This window comes from Carcharodon carcharias, chromosome 10 (assembly GCF_017639515.1).
Source record: "Carcharodon carcharias isolate sCarCar2 chromosome 10, sCarCar2.pri, whole genome shotgun sequence".
Classification (NCBI taxonomy): domain Eukaryota; kingdom Metazoa; phylum Chordata; class Chondrichthyes; order Lamniformes; family Lamnidae; genus Carcharodon; species Carcharodon carcharias.
The window spans coordinates 140,747,388-140,766,925 of NC_054476.1; the positions used below are offsets into that span (position 1 = coordinate 140,747,388).

General features: G+C 58.2%; 1 protein-coding gene across 1 annotated transcript in view; it reads right to left on the bottom strand.

The window, feature by feature from the left end:
- Positions 1–19,538, bottom strand: part of LOC121283365 (kinesin-like protein KIF12) — a 193,874-nt gene that overhangs the window by 25,087 nt on the left and 149,249 nt on the right. The window lies entirely within an intron of this gene.

Below are 19,538 nucleotides of genomic sequence, written 5' to 3' on the forward strand. Positions count from 1 at the left end.
GGGCAAAGGCAGAATGGCATCAGTCAGGACTGTGACCAGCAGCCACCAGCTGCCCAATGGGATTTGCTCAGGGGGTTTGGTCTTTGTCGAGAATATCAGACAGACCCATGCTAAAGCTGGCATCGCCCAGAGGCCTGATATGTTCAAGTTCCGATCCCTCACCACAACTGAGATATTTGGCTGCAGGTGGCATCACAGCACAGCCCTCCGTGAAAACATCAGAATCACAACACAGTAACAGGCTATTCAACCCTACCAGTCCATTTAATCATTTGTGCTCCATGAGGGCAAATAGTACTCCAAGTAAATAAACACCCCCTAACGCCAAAGAGCGATACCCTCTAACCCAGAGAGTGACACCCTCACCCCCAGAGAGTGACACCCAGTCCCACAGACAGTGAGACCCAGTCCCCCAGAGAGTGACACCCTGTCCCCCAGAGAGTGACACTCAATCCCACAGAGTGACACCCTGTCCCCCAGAAACTGACACCCAGTCACCCAGAGAGTGACATCCAGTCCCCAAGAGACTGACACCCTGTCCCCCACAGAGTGATACCGTGTCCTCCAGAAAGTGACACTCAGTCCCACAGAGAGTGACACCCTGTCCCCCGGAGAGTGACACCCTGTCCCCCAGAGAGTGACACACTGTCCCCCAGAGAGTGACACCCAGTCCCCCGGAGAGTGACACATTCTCACCCAGAGAGTGACACCCAGTCCTCCAGAGAGTGACACCCAGTCCCCCAGAGAGTGACACCCTGTCCTCCAGAGAGCGACACCCTGTCCCCCGGAGAGTGACACACAGTCCTCCAGAGAGTGACACCCAGTCCCCCAGAGGGTGTCACCAAGTCCCCCAGAAAGTGACACCAAGTCCCCCGGAGAGTGACATCTTGTCCCCCAGAGAGTGACACCCAGACCCTTGAGAGTGACATCTTGTCCCCCAGAGAGTGACACACATCCTCCAGAGAGTGAGACCCTGTCCCCCAGAGAATGAAACCCTTTCCTCCATTTAGTGATACCCTGTCCCACAGAGAGTGACACACAGTCCCCCAGAGAGTTACACACAGTCATCCAGAGAGTGACACCCTGTCCCACAAAGAGTGACACCCAGTCCCCCAGAGAGTTATACCCTGTCCTCCAGAGATTGACATCCTGTCCCCCAGAGATTGACACCCTGTCGTCCAGAGAGTGATACCCTGTCCCACGGTGACTGATACCCAGTCCACAAAGGGTGATACCCTGTCCCCCATAGAGTGAGACCCAGTCCCCCGGTAACTGACACCCTTTTACCCAGTGAGTGACACCCAGTAACCCAGAGAGTGACTCGCAGTCCTCTAGATAGTGACACCCAGTCCCCCAGAGAGTGACACCAAGTCCCCCGGAGAGTGACTTCTTGTCCCCCAGAGTGTGCCACCCTGTCCCCCAGAGAGTGACACCCAGACCCCAGAGAGTGACATCCTGTCCCCCAGAGAATGAAACCCTTTCCTCCAGAGAGTGACACCCAGTCCTCCAGAGAGTGCCAACTTGTCCCCCAGAGAGTGACATCCTGTCCCCCAGAGAATGAAACCCTTTCCTCCAGAGAGTGACACCCAGTCCTCCAGAGAGTGCCAACTTGTCCCCCAGAGAGTGACATCCTGTCCCCCAGAGAGTGATACCCTGTCCTCCATTTTGTGATACCCAGTCCCCCAGAGAGTGACACACAGTCATCCAGAGTGACACACTTTCCCCCAGAGAGTAACACCCAGTCCCCTGGAGAGTGACACCCAGTCCCCTGGAGAGTGACACCCTGAACCCCAGACAGTGACACCCAGTCCCCCAGAGAGTGAAACCCCGTCCCCCAGAGAGTGACACCCTGTCCCCAGGAGACTGACACCCAGTCCCCCAAACGGTGTCACCAAGTCCCCCAGAGAGTGACACCAAGTCCCCCGGAGAGTGACATCTTGTCCCCCAGAGAGTGACACCCAGACCCTTGAGAGTAACATCCTGTCCCCCAGAGAGTGACACACATCCTGCAGAGAGTGACACACCGTCCCCCAGAGAGTGACACCAAGTCCCTCAGAGAGTGACACCCTGTCCCCCAGAGAATGAAACCCTTTCCTCCATTTAGTGATACCCAGTCCCACAGACAGTGACAGACAGTCATCCAGAGAGAGACACCAAGTCCCCCAGAGAGTAATACCCTATCCCCCAGAGAGTGACACCCAGTCCCCCAGAGATTGACACCCTGTCCTCCAGAGAGTGATATCCTGTCCTCCAGAGAGTGATACCCTGTCCCCTGGAGAGTGACACCCTGTCCCACGGTGACTGATACCCAGTCCACAAAGGGTGATACCCCGTCCCCCATAGAGTGAGACCCAGTCCACCGGTAACTGACAACCTGTTCCCCAGTGAGTGACACCCAGTAACCCAGAGAGTGACTCGCAGTCCTCCAGATAGTGACACCCAGTCCCACAGAGAGTGACACCCAGTGTCCCAGAGAGCAACACCCTGTTCTCAAGAGAGTGACATCCTGACCGCCGATTAGTGACACCCAGTCCTCCAGCGAGTAACACCCAGTCCCTTGGACAGTGACACCCTGACCCCTGGAGAGTGCCACCCAGTCCACAGGAGAGTGACACCCTGTCCCCTGGAGAGTGACACCCAGTCCCCCAGAGAGTTATACCCTGTGCCCCAGAGATTGACATCCTGTCCCCCAGAGATTGACACCCTGTCCTCCAGAGTGACACCCTGTCCACCAGAGAGTGATACCCTGTCCTCCAGAGAGTGATACCCTGTCCCACGGTGACTGATACCCAGTCCACAAAGGGTGATACCCTGTCCCCCATAGAGTGAGACCCAGTCCCCCGGTAACTGACAACCTGTTCCCCAGTGAGTGACACCCAGTAACCCAGAGAGTGACTCGCAGTCCTCTAGATAGTGACACCCAGTCCCACAGAGAATGACAGCCAGTAACCCAGAGGGTATCACCAAGTCCCCCAGAGAGTGACACCAAGTCCCCCGGAGTGACATCTTGTCCCCCAGAGTGTGCCACCCTGTCCCCCAGAGAATGAAATCCTTTCCTCCATAGAGTGACACCCAGTCCTCCAGAGAGTGACACACAGTCCTCCAGAGAGTGACACCCTGTCCCCTGGAGAGTGACACACAGTCCCCCGGAGAGTGACATCCTGAACTCCAGTCAGTGACACCCAGTCCCCCAGAGAGTGTCACCCAGTCCCCCAGAGAGTGACACCCAGTCCCCCAGAGGGTGTCACCAAGTCCCCCAGAGAGTGACACCAAGTCCCCCAGAGAGTGACACCAAGTCCCCCAGAGAGTGACACCAAGTCCCCCGGAGAGTGACATCTTGTCCCCCAGAGAGTGACATCCAGACCCTTGAGAGTAACATCCTGTCCCCCAGAGCGTGATACCCTGTCCTCCATTTAGTGATACCCAGTCCCCCAGAGAGTGACACCAAGTCCCCCAGAGAGTTACATCCTGTCCCCCAGAGAGTAACACCCAGTCCCCTGGAGAGTGACACCCTGTCCCCCAAAGAGTGATACACATACCCCAGAGAGTAATATCCTATCCCCCAGAGAGTGACACCCAGTCCCCCAGAGATTGACACCCTGTCCTCCAGAGATTGACACCCTGTCCTCCAGAGAGTGATATCCTGTCCTCCAGAGAGTGACACCCTGTCCTCCAGAGAGTGATATCCTGTCCTCCAGAGAGTGACAACCTGTCCTCCAGAGAGTGACACCCTTTCCTCCAGAGACTGATACCCTGACCCCTGGAGAGTGACACCCAGTCCCCCAAAGAGTGACACACATTCCCCACAGAGTGACACCCAGTCCCCCAGAGAGTGACACCCAGTCCCCCAGACAGTGATACAATGTCCCCCAGAGATTGACACCCTGTCCACCAGAGATTGACACCCTGTCCTCCAGAGTGATACCCTGTCCCCTGGAAGTGACACCCTGTCCTCTAGAGAGTGACACCCTGTCCCCCGGAGAGTGACAACCTGTCCTTCAGAGAGTGACACCCTGTCCCTCAGAGAGTGACACACTGTCCCCCAGAGAGTGACACACAGTCCCCTGGAGAGTGACACCCTGTCCCCTGGAGTTTGACACCCAGTCCCCTGGAGAGTGACACCCTGTCCCCCGGAGAATGACACCCTCTCACCCAGAGATTGACACCCAGTCCCACAGACAGTGGCACACAGTGCCCCAGACAGTGACACCCAGTCCCCAACAGAGTGACACACAGTCCCCCAGAGAGTGACACCCAGTGCCCCAGAGAGTGACACCCTGTCCCCCGGAGAGTGACACCCTCTCCCCTGGAGAGTGACACCCTGTACCCCGGAGAGTGACACCTTCTCACCCAGAGAGTGACACCCAGTGCCCCAGAGAGTGACACCCTGTCCCCCAGAGAATGAAACGCTTTCCTCCATAGAGTGACATCCTGTCCCACAGAGAGAGACATCCTGTCCCCCAGAGAGTGACATCCTGTCCCCCAGAGAATGAAACCCTTTCCACAATAGAGTGACACCCAGTCCTCCAGAGAGTGCCACCCTGTCCCCCAGAGAGTGATACCCTGTCCCCCAGAGAATGAAACCCTTTCCCCCAGAGAGTAACACCCAGACCCCTGGAGAGTGAGACGCTGTCCCCCAGAGAGTGACACCCTGTCCCCCAAGAGTGTCACCCAGTCCCCCGGAGAGTGACACGCTGTCCCCCAGAGAGTGAAACCCTGTTCCACAGAGAGTCACACCCAGTCCCTTGGAGAGTGACACCCTCTCCCCTAGAGAGTGACACACAGTCCCCCAGACAGTGACACCCTGAACCCCAGAGAGTGACACCCTGTCCCACGGAGAGTGAAACCCTGTCCTCCAGAGAGTGACACCCTGTCGTCCAGAGAGTGACAGATAGTCCTCCAGAGAGTGAGAACCAGTCCACCAGAGGGTGTCACCAAGACCCCCGGAGAGTGACATCTTGTCCCCCAGAGTGTGCCACCCTGTCCCCCAGAGAATGACACCCATACCCCAGAGAGTGACATCCTGTTCCCCAGAGAATAAAACCCTTTCCACAATAGAGTGACACCCAGTCCTCCAGAGAGTGCCACCTTGTCCCCCAGAGAGTGACACCCTGTCCCCCAGAGAGTGAAACCCTGTTCCACGGAGAGTCACACCCAGTCCCTTGGAGAGTGACAACCTCTCCCCTAGAGAGTGACACACAGTCCCCCGGAGAGAGACACCCAGTCCCCCAGAGAGTGACACCCAGTCGCCCGGAGAGTGACACCCTGAACCCCAGAGAGTGACACCCTGTCGTCCAGAGAGTGTCACCCAGTTGCCCAGAGAGTGACACCCTGTCCCACGGAGAGTGAAACCCTGTCCTCCAGAGAGTGACACCCTGTCCTCCAGAGAGTGACAGACAGTCCTCCAGAGAGTGAGAACCAGTCCACCAGAGGGTGTCACCAAGTCCCCCGGAGAGTGACACCAAGTCCCCCGGAGAGTGACATCTTGTCCCCCAGAGTGTGCCACCCTGTCCCCCAGAGAATGACACCCAGACCCCAGAGAGTGACATCCTGTCCCCCAGAGAATAAAACCCTTTCCACAATAGGGTGACACCCAGTCCTCCAGAGAGTGCCACCCTGTCCCCCAGAGAGTGACACCCTGTCCCCCAGAGAGTGAAACCCTGTTCCACGGAGAGTCACACCCAGTCCCTTGGAGAGTGACAACCTCTCCCCTAGAGAGTGACACACAGTCCCCCGGAGAGTGACACCCAGTCCCCCAGAGAGTGACACCCAGTCGCCCGGACAGTGACACCCTGAACGCCAGAGAGTGACACCCTGTCGTCCAGAGAGTGTCACCCAGTTGCCCAGAGAGTGACACCCTGTCCCACGGAGAGTGAAACCCTGTCCTCCAGAGAGTGACACACTGTCCCCCAGAGATTGACACACTGTCCCACGGACAGTGACACACTGACCCCAGAGAGTGACACCCTGTCCCCCAGAGAATGAAACACTTTCCTCCATAGAGTGACACCCTGTCCTCCAGAGAGTGACACACAGTCCTCCAGAGAGTGACACCCTGTCCCCCAGAGAGTGTCACCCTGTCCCCCAGAGAGTGACGTCCTGTCCCCCAGAGAGAGACATCCTGTCCCCCAGAGAATGAAACCCTTTCCCCCAGAGAGTAACACCCAGTCCCCTGGAGAGTGAGACGCTGTCCCCCAGAGAGTGACACCCTGTACCCCAGAGAGTGATACCCTGTCCCCCAGAGAATGAAACTCTTTCCCCCAGAGAGTAACACCAAGTCCCCGGAGAGTGAGACGCTGTCCCCCAGAGAGTGACACCCTGTACCCCGGAGAGTGACACCCTGTCCCCCAAGAGTGTCACCCAGTCCCCCAGAGAGTGACACCCTGTCCCCCAGAGAGTGAAACCCTGTTCCACGGAGAGTCACACCCAGTCTCTTGGAGAGTGACACCCTCTCCCCTAGAGAGTGACACACAGTCCCCCAGACAGTGACACCCTGAACCCCATTGAGTGACACCCTGTCCCACGGAGAGTGAAACCCTGTCCTCCAGAGAGTGGCACACAGTCCTACAGAGAGTGACACCCAGTCCCCCAGAGAGTGACACAATGTCCCCGAGAGAGTGACACCCTGTCCTCCAGAGAGTGACAGACAGTCCTCCAGAGAGTGAGACCCAGTCCACCAGAGGGTGTCACCAAGTCCCCCAGAGAGTGACACCAAGTCCCCCGGAGAGTGACATCTTGTCCCCCAGAGTGTGCCACCCTGTCCCCCAGAGAGTGACACCCAGACCCCAGAGAGTGACATCTTGTCCCCCAGAGAATGAAACCCTTTCCACAATAGATTGACACCCAGTCCTCCAGAGAGTGCCACCCTGTCCCCCAGAGAGTGATACCCTGTCCCCCAGAGAATGAAACCCTTTCCTCCATAGAGTGACACCCTGTCCTCCAGAGAGTGACACCCTGTCCCCTAGAGAGTAACACCCTGTCCCCCAGAGAGTGACATCCTATCCCCCAGAGAGTGCCACCCTGTCCCCCAGAGAGTAACACACAGTCCTCCAGAGAGTAACACCCTGTCCCCCAGAGAGTGACAACCTGTTCCCCAGAGAATGATGCCCTGTCCTCCATTTAGTGATACCCAGTCCCCCAGTGAGTGACACACAGTCATCCAGAGAGTGACACACTTTCCCCCAGAGAGTAACACCCAGTCCCCTGGAGAGTGACACACTGTCCCCCAGAGAGTGACACCCAGTCCCCTGGAGAGTGACACATTGTCCCTCAGAGAGTGACATCCTGACCCCTGGAGAGTGACATACAGTCCTCCAGAGAGTGACACCCTCTCCCCTGGAGAGTGACACACAGTCCCCCGCAGAGTGACACCCTGTACCCCGGAGAGTGACACCCTCTCCCCTAGAGAGTGTCACCCAGTCCCCCAGAGAGTGACACCCTGTCCCCTGGAGGGTGACACCCAGTCCCCCAGAGAATGATACCCTGTCCCCCAGAGAGTGACAACCTGTCCCCTGGAGAGTGACACCCAGTCCCACAGAAAGTGACACCCAGTCCCCCGGACAGTGACCCACTGTCCCCCAGAGAGTGACACCCTGTCCCCCAGAGGGTGACACCAAGTCCCCCAGAGAGTGACACCCTGTCCCCCAGAGAGCGATACCCTGTCCCCCAGAGAGTGATACCCTCTCCCCCAGAGATTGATATCCTGTCCTCCATGTAGTGATACCCAGTCCCACAGAGAGTGACACACAGTCATCCAGAGAGTGAAACTCTTTCCTCCATAGAGTGACACCCTGTCCTTCAGAGAGTGACACCCTGTCCCCTAGAGAGTGACACCCAGCCCCCCGGAGTGTTACATCCTGTCCCCCAGAGAGTAACATCCAGTCCCCTGGAAAGTGACACCCTGTCCCCCAAAGAGTGACACACATTCCCCAGATAGTGACACTCAGTCCCACAGAGAGTGACACCCAGTCCCCCAGACAGTGAAACCCTGTTCCCCAGAGATTGACACTCTGTCCCCCAGAGATTGACACCCTGTCCCCCAGAGAGTGATAACGTGACCTCCAGAGAGTGACACCCTGTCCTCCAGAGAGGGTTACCGTGTCCTCCAGAGAGTGATACCCTGTCCCCCGGAGAGTGACACCCTGTCCCACGGTGACTGACACCCAGTCCACCAGAGGGTGTTACCCTGTCCCCCATAGAATGACACCCAGTCCCCCGATAACTGACACCCTGTTCCCCAGTGAGTGACACCCAGTAACCCAGAGAGTGACACGCAGTCCTCCAGATAGTGTCACCCAGTCCCACAGAGAGTGACACCCAGTCCCACAGAGAGTGACACCCTGAACCCCAGAGAGTGACAGCCTGTGCTCAAGAGAGTGATACCCAGTCCTCCAGAGAGTGACACCCAGACCCTTGGAGAGTGACACCCTCTCCCCGGAGAGTGACACACAGTACCCCGGAGAGTGACACCCTGACCCCCAGAGAGTGTCACCCAGTCCCCAGAGAGTGTCACCCAGTCCCCCAGAGAGTGACACCCTGTCTCACAGAGAGTGAAACCCTGTCCTCCAGAGAGTGACACACAGTCCTCCAGAGAGTGACATCAGTCCCCGGGGAGTGACACGCTGTCCCCCAGAGAGTGACACCCAGTCCCCCACAGAGTGACACACAGTCCCCCAGAGAGTGACACCCTGTCCCACGGAGAGTGAAACCCTGTCCTCCAGAGAGTGACACACTGTCCCCCAGAGAGTGACACCCAGTCCCCCGGAGAGTGGCACCCTGCCCTCCAGAGAGTGACACCCACTCCCCCAGAGAGTGACACCCTGTCTCACAGAGAGTGAAACCCTGTCCTCCAGAGAGTGACACACAGTCCTCCAGAGAGTGACATCAGTCCCCGGGGAGTGACACGCTGTCCCCCAGAGAGTGACACCCAGTCCCCCACAGAGTGACACACAGTCCCCCAGAGAGTGACACCCTGTCCCACGGAGAGTGAAACCCTGTCCTCCAGAGAGTGACACACTGTCCCCCAGAGAGTGACACCCAGTCCCCCGGAGAGTGGCACCCTGCCCTCCAGAGAGTGACACCCACTCCCCCAGAGAGTGACACCGTGTCCCACATAGAGTGACACCCTGTCCCACGGAGAGTGAAACCCTGTCCTCCACAGAGTGACCCGCAGTCCTCCAGAGAATGACACTCTGTCCCACCGAGAGTGACACCCAGTCCCAGGGAGAGTGGCACCCAGTCGTTCAGAAAGTGACACCTGGTCCCCCAGAGGGTGACACCAAGTCCCCCAGAGAGTGACACCCTGTCCCCCAGAGAGCGATACCCTGTCCCCCAGAGAGTGATACCCTGTCCTCCAGAGAGTGACACACAGTCCTCCAGAGAGCGACATCAGTCCCCAGGGAGTGACACGCTGTCCCCCAGAGAGTGACACCCAGTCCCCCACAGAGTGACACACAGTCCCCCAGAGAGTGACACCCTGTCCCACGGAGAGTGAAACCCTGTCCTCCAGAGAGTGACACACTGTCCCCCAGAGAGTGACACCCAGTCCCCCGGAGAGTGGCACCCTGCCCTCCAGAGAGTGACACCGTGTCCCACATAGAGTGACACCCTGTCCCACGGAGAGTGAAACCCTGTCCTCCACAGAGTGACCCGCAGTCCTCCAGAGAATGACACTCTGTCCCACTGAGAGTGACACCCAGTCCCAGGGAGATTGGCACCCAGTCGCTCAGAAAGTGACACCCGGTCCCCTGGAGAGTGACACCCAGTCCTCCAGAGAGTGACACCCAGTCTCTTGGAGAGTGACAACCTCTCCCCTGGAGAGTGACACACAGTCCCCCGGAAAGTGACAACCTGACCCCTGGAGTGTGACACCCAGTCCCCAGAGAGTGTCCCCCAGTCCCCCAGAAAGTGACACCCTGTCCCCCAGAGAGTGACACCCTGTCCCACAGAGAGTGAAACCCTGTCCTCCAGAGAGTGACACACAGTCCTCCAGAGAGTGACACCCTGTCCCCCAGAGAGTGACACCCAGTCCCCCACAGAGTGACACCCAATCCTCCAGAGAGTGACACCCAGTCCCCCAGAGGGAGTCACCAAGTCCCCCAGAGAGTGACACCCAGTCCCCCAAAGAGTGACACCCAGTCCTCCAGAGAGTGACACCCAGCCCCCCCGGAGAGTTAAATCCTGTCCCCCAGACAGTAGCACCCAGTCCCCTAGAAAGTGACACCCTGTCCCCCAAAGAGTGACACACATTCCCCAGAGAGTGACACTCAGTCCCCCAGAGAGTGACACCCATTCCCCCGGAGAGTGACACCCTGTCCCCCAGAGAGTGTCACCCAGTCGCCCACAGAATGACCCACTGTCCCCCAGAGAGTGACACCCTGTCCCCCAGAGAGTGACACCCAGACCCTTGGAGAGTGACAACCTCTCCCCCGGAGAGTGACACACAGTACCCCAGAGAGTGACACCCAGTCCTCCAGAGAGTGACACCCAGTCCCATGAGAGTGCTACCCTGTCCCCCAGAGAGTGACACCCTATCCTCCAGAGAGTGACACCCAGTCCTCCAGAGAGTGACACCCAGTCCTCCAGAGAGTGACACCCAGACCCTTGGAGAGTGACAACCTCTCCCCTGGAGAGTGACACACAGTACCCCGGATAGTGACACCCAGTCCTCCAGAGAGTGACACCCAGTTCTCCAGAGAGTGACACCCAGTCTCATGGAGAGTGACAACCTCTCACCTGGAGAGGGACACACAGTCCCCCGGAAATTGACACCCTGACCTCTGGAGTGTGACAGTCCCCAGAGAGTGTCACCCAGTCCCCCAGAGAGTGACACCCTGTCCCACAGAGAGTGAAACACTGTCCTCCAGAGAGTGACACACAGTCCTCCAGAGAGTGACATCAGTCCCCCGGAGAGTGACACACTGTCCCCCAGAGAGTGACACCCAGTCCCCCACAGAGTGACAGCCAGTCCTCCAGAGAGTGACACCCAGTCCCCCAGAGGGAGTCAACAAGTCCCCCAGAGAGTGACACCCAGTCCCCCAGACAGTGACACCCAGTCCTCCAGAGAGTGACACCCAGTCTCTTGGAGAGTGACAACCTCTCCCCTGGAGAGTGACACACAGTCCCCCATAAAGTGACACCCTGACCCCTGGAGTGTGACACCGAGTCCCCCAGAGAGTGTCACCCAGTCCCCCAGAGGGTGACACCCTGTCCCCCAGAGAGTGACACCCTGTCCCACGGAGAGTGAAACACTGTCCTCCAGAGAGTGACACACAGTCCTCCAGAGAGTGACATCAGTCCCCCGGAGAGTGACACACTGTCCCCCACAGAGTGACACCCAGTCCCCCACAGAGTGACACCCAGTCCTCCAGAGGGTGACACCCAGTCCTCCAGAGGGAGTCACCAAGTCCCCCAGAGAGTGACACCTAGTTCCCCAGACAGTGACACCCAGTCCTCCAGAGGGTGACACCCTGTCCTTCAGATAGTGATATCCTGTCCTCCATGTAGTGACACCCAGTCCCCCGGGGAGTGACAACCTGTCCCCCAGAGAGTGTCACCCAGTCCCCCACAGAGTGACACCGGTCCCCCAGAGAGTAACACCCTGTCCCCCAGAGAGTGACACCCAGACCCTTGGAGAGTGACACCCTCTCCCCTTGAGAGTGACACACAGTACCCCGAAGAGTGACACCCTGGCCCCCAGAGAGTGTCACCCAGTCTCCCAGAGAGTGACACCCACTCACCCAGAGAGTGACACCCAGTCCTCCAGAGAGTGACACCCTGTCCCCTAGAGAGTGACACCCTGTCCTCAAGAGATTGACACACAGTCCTCCAGAGAGTGACACCCTGTCCCCCAGAGAGTGACACCCAGTTCCACAGAGAGTGACACCCAGTCCCCCGAAGAGTGACACGCAGTCCTCCAGAGAGTAACCCCCAGTCCCTTGGAGAGTGACATCCTGACCCCTGGAGAGTGACATCCAGTCGCCCGCAGAATGACACCCAGTCGCTCAGAGAGTGACACCCTGTCCCCTGGAGAGTGACACCCAGTCTTCCAGAGAGTGACACCCAGTCCCTTGGAAAGTGACACCCTCTGCCCTGGAAAGTGACACACAGTCCCGCAGAGAGTGACACCCTGACACCTGGAGAGTGACACCCAGTTCCCCAGAGAGTGACACCCAGTCCCCTAGAGAGTGACACCCTGTCCTCCAGAGAGTGACACACAGTCCTCCAGAGAGTAGCCCCCAGTCCCTTGGAGAGTGACATCCTGACCCCTGGAGAGTGACACCCAGTCACCCGGAGAATGACACCCAGTCGCTCAGAGAGTGACACCCTGACCCCTGGAGAGTGACACCCAGTCCTCCAGAGAGTGACACCCAGTCCCTTGGAAAGTGACACCCTCTGCCCTGGAAAGTGACACACAGTCCCGCAGAGAGTGACACCCTGACACCTGGAGAGTGACACCCAGTTCCCCAGAGAGTGACACCCAGTCCCCCAGAGAGTGACACCCTGTCCCACAGACAGTGACACCCTGTCCCCTGGAGAGTGGCACCTAGTCGCTCAGATAATGACACCCTGTCCCCCGGCGAGTGACACCCAGTGCTCCAGAAAGTGACACACAGTCCCGCAGAGAGTGACACCCTGACACCTGGAGAGTGACACCCAGTTCCCCAGAGAGTGACACCCAGTCCCCCAGAGAGTGACACCCTGTCCCACAGACAGTGACACCCAGTCCCCTGGAGAGTGGCACCTAGTCACTCAGAAAGTGACACCCTGTCCCCCGGAGAGTGACACCCAGTGCTCCAGAAAGTGACACCCAGTCCCTTGGAAAGTAACACCCTCTCCCCTGGACAGTGACACCCAGTCCCCCAGAGATTAACTGCCTGACCCCTGGAGAGTGAAACCCTGTCCTCCAGAGAGTGACACCCAGTCCCCCAGAGAGTGACATCCTGTCCCCCAGAGAATGAAACCCTTTCCTCCATAAAATGACTCCCAGTCCTTCAGAAAGTCACACACAGTCCTCCAGAGAGTGGCAACCTGTCCCCCAGAGAGTGACACCAAGTCCCCCAGAGAGTGAAACCCTTTCCTCCAGAGAGTGACACCCTGTCCTTCAGATAGTGATATCCTGTCCTCCATTTAGTGACACCCAGTCCCCCGGGGAGTGACAACCTGTCCCCCAGAGAGTGTCACCCAGTCCCCCACAGAGTGACACCGGTCCCCAGAGAGTAACACCCTGTCCTCCAGAGAGTGACACCCTGTCCCCCAGAGAGTGACACCCAGACCCTTGGAGAGTGACACCCTCTCCCCTTGAGAGTGACACACAGTACCCCGGAGAGTGACACCCTGACCCCCAGAGAGTGTCACCCAGTCTCCCAGAGAGTGACAACCTGTCCCCCAGAGAGTGACACCCTGTCCCACGGAGAGTGACACCCAGTCCCAGGGAGAGTGGCCCCCAGTCGCTCAGAAAGTGACACCCTGTCCCCAGGAGAGTGACACCCAGTCCTCCAGAGAGTGACACCCAGTCCCTTGGAGAGTGGTAACCTCTCCCCTGGAGAGTGACACACAGTCCCCCGGAAAGTGACACCCTGACCCCTGGAGTGTGACACCCAGTCCCCAGAGTGTGTCACCCAGTCCCCCAGAGAGTGACATACTGTCCCCCAGAGAGTGACACCCTGTCCCACATAGAGTCAAACCCTGTCCTCCAGAGAGTGACACACAGTCCTCCAGAGAGTGACATCAGTCCCCGGGGAGTGACACACTGACCCCAGAGAGTAACACCCAGTCCCCCAGAGAGTGACACCCAGTCCCTTGGAGAGTGACAACCTCTCCCCTGGAGTGTGACACACAGACCCCTGGAAAGTGACACCCTGACCCCTGAAGTGTGACACCAAGTCCCCAGAGAGTGTCACCCAGTCCCCCAGAGAGTGACACCCTGTCCCCCAGAGAGTGACACCCTGTCCCACAGAGAGTGAAACCCTGTCCTCCAGACAGTGACACACAGTCCTCCAGAGAGTGACATCAGTCCCTGGGTGTGACGCACTGTCCCCCAGAGAGTGACACCCAGTCCCCCACAGAGTGACACCCAGTCCCTTGGAGAGTGACAACCTCTCCCCTGGAGTGTGACACCAAGTCCCCTAGAGAGTGTCACCCAGTCCCCCAGAGAGTGACACCCTGTCCCCCAGAGAGTGACACCCTGTCCCACGGAGAGTGAAACACTGTCCTCCAGAGAGTGACACACAGTCCCCCAGAGAGTGACACCCAGTCCCCCAGAGAGTGACACCCTGTCCTCCAGAGAGTGACACCCACTCCCCCAGAGAGTGACACCCTGTCCCAAATAGAGTGACACCTTGTCCCACGTAGAGTGAAACCCTGTCCTCCACAGAGTGACAAACAGTCCTCCAGAGAGTGACTCCCTGTCCCCCAGAGAGTGACACCCTGTCCTCCAGAGAGTGACAAACAGTCCTCCAGAGAGTGACACCCTGTCCCCCAGAGAGTGACACCCAGTCCTCCAGAGAGTGACACACTGTCCCTTGGAAAGTGACACCCTCTGCCCTGGAAAGTGACACACAGTCCCGCGGAGAGTGACACCCTGACACCTGGAGAATGACACCCAGTTCCCCAGAGAGTGACACCCAGTCCCCCAGAGAGTGACACCCTGTCCCCCAGAGATTAACTACCTGACCACTGGAGAGTGAAACCCAGTCCCCCAGAGAGTGACACCCTGTCCCACGGAGAGTGAAACCCTGTCCTCCAGAGAGTGACACCCAGTGCCCCGGAGAGTGACACACAATCCCCCAGACAGTGACAACTAGTGCCCCGGAGAGTGACACCCTGTCCTCCAGAGAGTGACACCCAGTCCCCCAGAGAGTGACATCCTGTCCCCCAGAGAATGAAACCCTTTCCTCCATAGAGTGACTCCCTGTCCTCCAGAGAATGACACACAGTCCTCCAGAGAGTGACACACAGTCCTCCAGTGTTTGCCACCCTGTCCCCCAGAGAGTGAAACCCTTTCCTCCATAGAGTGACTCCCTGTCCTTCAGAAAGTCACACACAGTCCTCCAGAGAGTGGCAACCTGTCCCCCAGAGAGTGACACCAAGTCCCCCAGAGAGTGAAACCCTTTCCTCCAGAGAGTGACACCCTGTCCTTCAGATAGTGATATCCTGTCCTCCATGTAGTGACACCCAGTCTCCCAGAGAGTGAAACCCTTTCCTCCAGAGAGTGACACCCTGTCCTTCAGAGAGTGATACCCTGTCCTCCATGTAGTGATACCCAGTTCCACAGAGAGTGACACACAGTCATCCAGAGAATGACACCCTGTCCGCCAGAGAGTGACACCCTGTCCCATGGAGAGTGACTCCCAGTCCCACGGAAAGTGGCACCCATTCGCTCAGAGAGTGACACCCTTTCCCCCAGAGAGTGACACCCTGTCCCACAGAGAGTGATACCCTGTCCTCCAGAGAGTGACACACAGTCCTCCAGAGAGTGACATCAGTCCACCGGGGAGTGACACACTGACCCCCAGAGAGTGTCACCCAGTCCCCCAGAGAGTGACACACTGTCCCCCAGAGAGTGACACCCTGTCCTCCAGAGAGTGACACCAGTCCGCGGGAGAGTGACACACTGTCCCCCAGAGAGTGACACCCAGTCCCCCGGAGAGTGACACCCTGTCCTCCAGAGATTGACACACAGTCCTCCAGAGAGTGACACCCTGTCCCCCAGAGAGTGACACCCAGTCCTCCAGAGAGTGACACACAGTCCTCCAGAGAGTGACACCCAGTCCCGCAGAGAGTGATACCCTGTCCCCCGAAGAGTGACACCCAGTCCTCCAGAAAGTGACACCCAGTCACTTGGAGAGTAACACCCTCTCCCCTGGACAGTGACATCCAGTCCCCCAGAGATTAACTACCTGACCACTGGAGAGTGACACCCAGTCCCCTGGAGAGTGACACCCAGTCGCCCGGAGAGTGACACCCTGTCCCCAGGAGAGTGACACCCAGTCCCCCGGACAGTGACACACTGACGCCAGAGAGTGACACCCAGTCCCCCGGAGAGTGACACCCTGTCCTCCAGAGAGTGACACACAGTCCTCCAGAGAGTGACACCCTGCCCGCAGAGAGTGACACCAAACACCCAGAGAGTGACACCAAGTCCCCCAGAGGGTGACACCAAGTCCCCCAGAGAGTGACACCAAGTCCCCCGAAGAGTGACATCTTGTCCCCCAGAGTGTGCCACCCTGTCCCCCAGAGAGTGACACCCAGTCACCCAGAGAGTGACATCCTGTCCCCCAGAGAGTGAAACACTTTACTCCATAGAGTGACACCCTGTCCCCCAGAGAGTGGCACCAAGTCCCCCAGAGAGTGACATCCTGTCCCTCAGAGAGTGATACCCTGTCCTCCATGTAGTGATACCCAGTCCCACAGAGAGTGACACCGTCATCCAGAGAGTAACAAACAGTCCTCCAGAGAGTGACACCAAGTCCCCCCGAGAGTTACATCCTGTCCCCCAGGGATTGACACCCTGTCCCCCAAAGAGTGACATCCTGTCCCCAGAGAGTATCACCCAGTCCCCTGGAGAGTGATACCCTGTCCCCCAAAGAGTGACACACATTCCCCAGAGAGTGACACCCAGTCCCCCAGAGAGTGACACCCTGTCCCCCAGTGATTGACACCCTGTCCTCCAGAGAGTGATACCCTGTCACACGGTGACTGACAACCAGTCCACCTGAGGGTGATACACTGTCACCCATAGGGTGACACCCAGTCCCCCGGTAACTACACCCTTTTCCCCAGTGAGTGACAACCAGTAACCCAGAGAGTGACACACAGTCCTCTAGATAGTGACACCTAGCCCCACAGAGTGACATCCTGTCCCCTGAAGAATGACACCCAGTCCTCCAGAGAGTAATACCAAGTCCCTTGGAGAGTGACACCCTGTCCCCTGGAGAGTGACACCCAATCCGCCGGAGAGTGACACCCAGTCGCTCAGAGAGTGACACCTTGTCCCCCGGAGAGTGACTCGTAGTCCTCCAGAGAGTGACACCCAGTCCCTTGGAGCGTGAAACCCTCTCCCCTGGAGAGTGAGACACAGTCCCCCGGAGAATGACAGCCTGACCCCCAGAGAGTGTCACCCAGTCCCCAAGGGATGACACCCTGTCCCCAGAGCGTGACACCCTGTCCCACTGAGAGTGACACCCAGTCCCCCGGAGAGTGGCACCCGGTCGCTCAGAGAGTGACACAATGTCCCCAGGAGAGTGACACACAGTCCTCCAGAGAGTGACACCCAGTCCCTTACAGCGTGAAACCCTCTCCCCTGGAGAGTGACACAGTCCCCCGGAGAGTGACATCCAGTCCCCCGGAGAGTGTCACCCAGTCACCCAGAGAGTGACACCCTGTCCCATGGAGAGTGACACCCTGTCCCCTGGAGTGTGACACACAGTCTCCTGGAGAGCGACACCCTGTCCCCTGGAGAGTGACACCCAGTCGCCTGGAGCGTGACACCCAGTCACTCAGAGAGTGACACCCTGTCCCCAGGAGAGTGACACCCAGTCTCCCGGAGAGTGACACACTGTCCCCCAGAGATTGACACCCAGTCCCCCGGACAGTGACACACTGACCCCAAAATGACACCCAGTCCCCCGGAGAGTGACACTTTGTCCTCCAGAGATTGACACACAGTCCTCCAGAGAGTGACACCCTGTCCCCCAGAGAGTGACACCAAGCCCCCAGAGAGTGACACCAAGTCCCCCAGAGGGTGACACCAAGTCCCCCAGAGAGTGACACCAAGTCCCCCGAAGAGTGACATCTTGTCCCCCAGAGTGTGCCACCCTGTCCCCCAGAGAGTGACACCCAGTCACCCAGAGAGTGACATCCTGTCCCCCAGAGAGTGAAACACTTTACTCCATAGAGTGACACCCTGTCCCCCAGAGAGTGACACCACGTCCCCCAGAGAGTGACATCCTGTCCCTCAGAGAGTGATACCCTGTCCTCCATGTAGTGATACCCAGTCCCACAGAGAGTGACACCGTCATCCAGAGAGTAACAAACAGTCCTCCAGAGAGTGACACCAAGTCCCCCCGAGAGTTACATCCTGTCCCCCAGGGATTGACACCCTGTCCCCCAAAGAGTGACATCCTGTCCCCAGAGAGTATCACCCAGTCCCCTGGAGAGTGATACCCTGTCCCCCAAAGAGTGATACACATTCCCCAGAGAGTGACACCCAGTCCCCCAGAGAGTGACACCCTGTCCCCCAGTGATTGACACCCTGTCCTCCAGAGAGTGATACCCTGTCACCCGGAGAGTGACACCCTGTCACACGGTGACTGACAACCAGTCCACCTGAGGGTGATACACTGTCACCCATAGGGTGACACCCAGTCCCCCGGTAACTACACCCTTTTCCCCAGTGAGTGACAACCAGTAACCCAGAGAGTGACACACAGTCCTCTAGATAGTGACACCTAGCCCCACAGAGTGACATCCTGTCCCCTGAAGAGTGACACCCAGTCCTCCAGAGAGTAATACCAAGTCCCTTGGAGAGTGACACCCTGTCCCCTGGAGAGTGACACCCAATCCGCCGGAGAGTGACACCCAGTCGCTCAGAGAGTGACACCTTGTCCCCCGGAGAGTGACTCGTAGTCCTCCAGAGAGTGACACCCAGTCCCTTGGAGCGTGAAACCCTCTCCCCTGGAGAGTGAGACACAGTCCCCCGGAGAATGACAGCCTGACCCCCAGAGAGTGTCACCCAGTCCCCAAGGGATGACACCCTGTCCCCAGAGCGTGACACCCTGTCCCACTGAGAGTGACACCCAGTCCCCCGGACAGTGGCACCCAGTCGCTCAGAGAGTGACACAATGTCCCCAGGAGAGTGACACACAGTCCTCCAGAGAGTGACACCCAGTCCCTTACAGCGTGAAACCCTCTCCCCTGGAGAGTGACACAGTCCCCCGGAGAGTGACATCCAGTCCCCCGGAGAGTGTCACCCAGTCACCCAGAGAGTGACACCCTGTCCCATGGAGAGTGACACCCTGTCCCCTGGAGTGTGACACACAGTCTCCTGGAGAGCGACACCCTGTCCCCTGGAGAGTGACACCCAGTCGCCTGGAGCGTGACACCCAGTCACTCAGAGAGTGACACCCTGTCCCCAGGAGAGTGACACCCAGTCTCCCGGAGAGTGACACACTGTCCCCCAGAGATTGACACCCAGTCCCCCGGACAGTGACACACTGACCCCAAAATGACACCCAGTCCCCCGGAGAGTGACACTTTGTCCTCCAGAGATTGACACACAGTCCTCCAGAGAGTGACACCCTGTCCCCCAGAGAGTGACACCAAGCCCCCAGAGAGTGACACCAAGTCCCCCAGAGGGTGACACCAAGTCCCCCAGAGAGTGACACCAAGTCCCCCGGAGAGTGACATCTTGTCCCCCAGAGTGTGCCACCCTGTCCCCCAGAGAGTGACACCCAGTCACCCAGAGAGTAACATCCTGACCCCAAAGAGTGAAACACTTTCCACCATAGAGTGACACCCTGTCCCCCAGAGAGTGACAC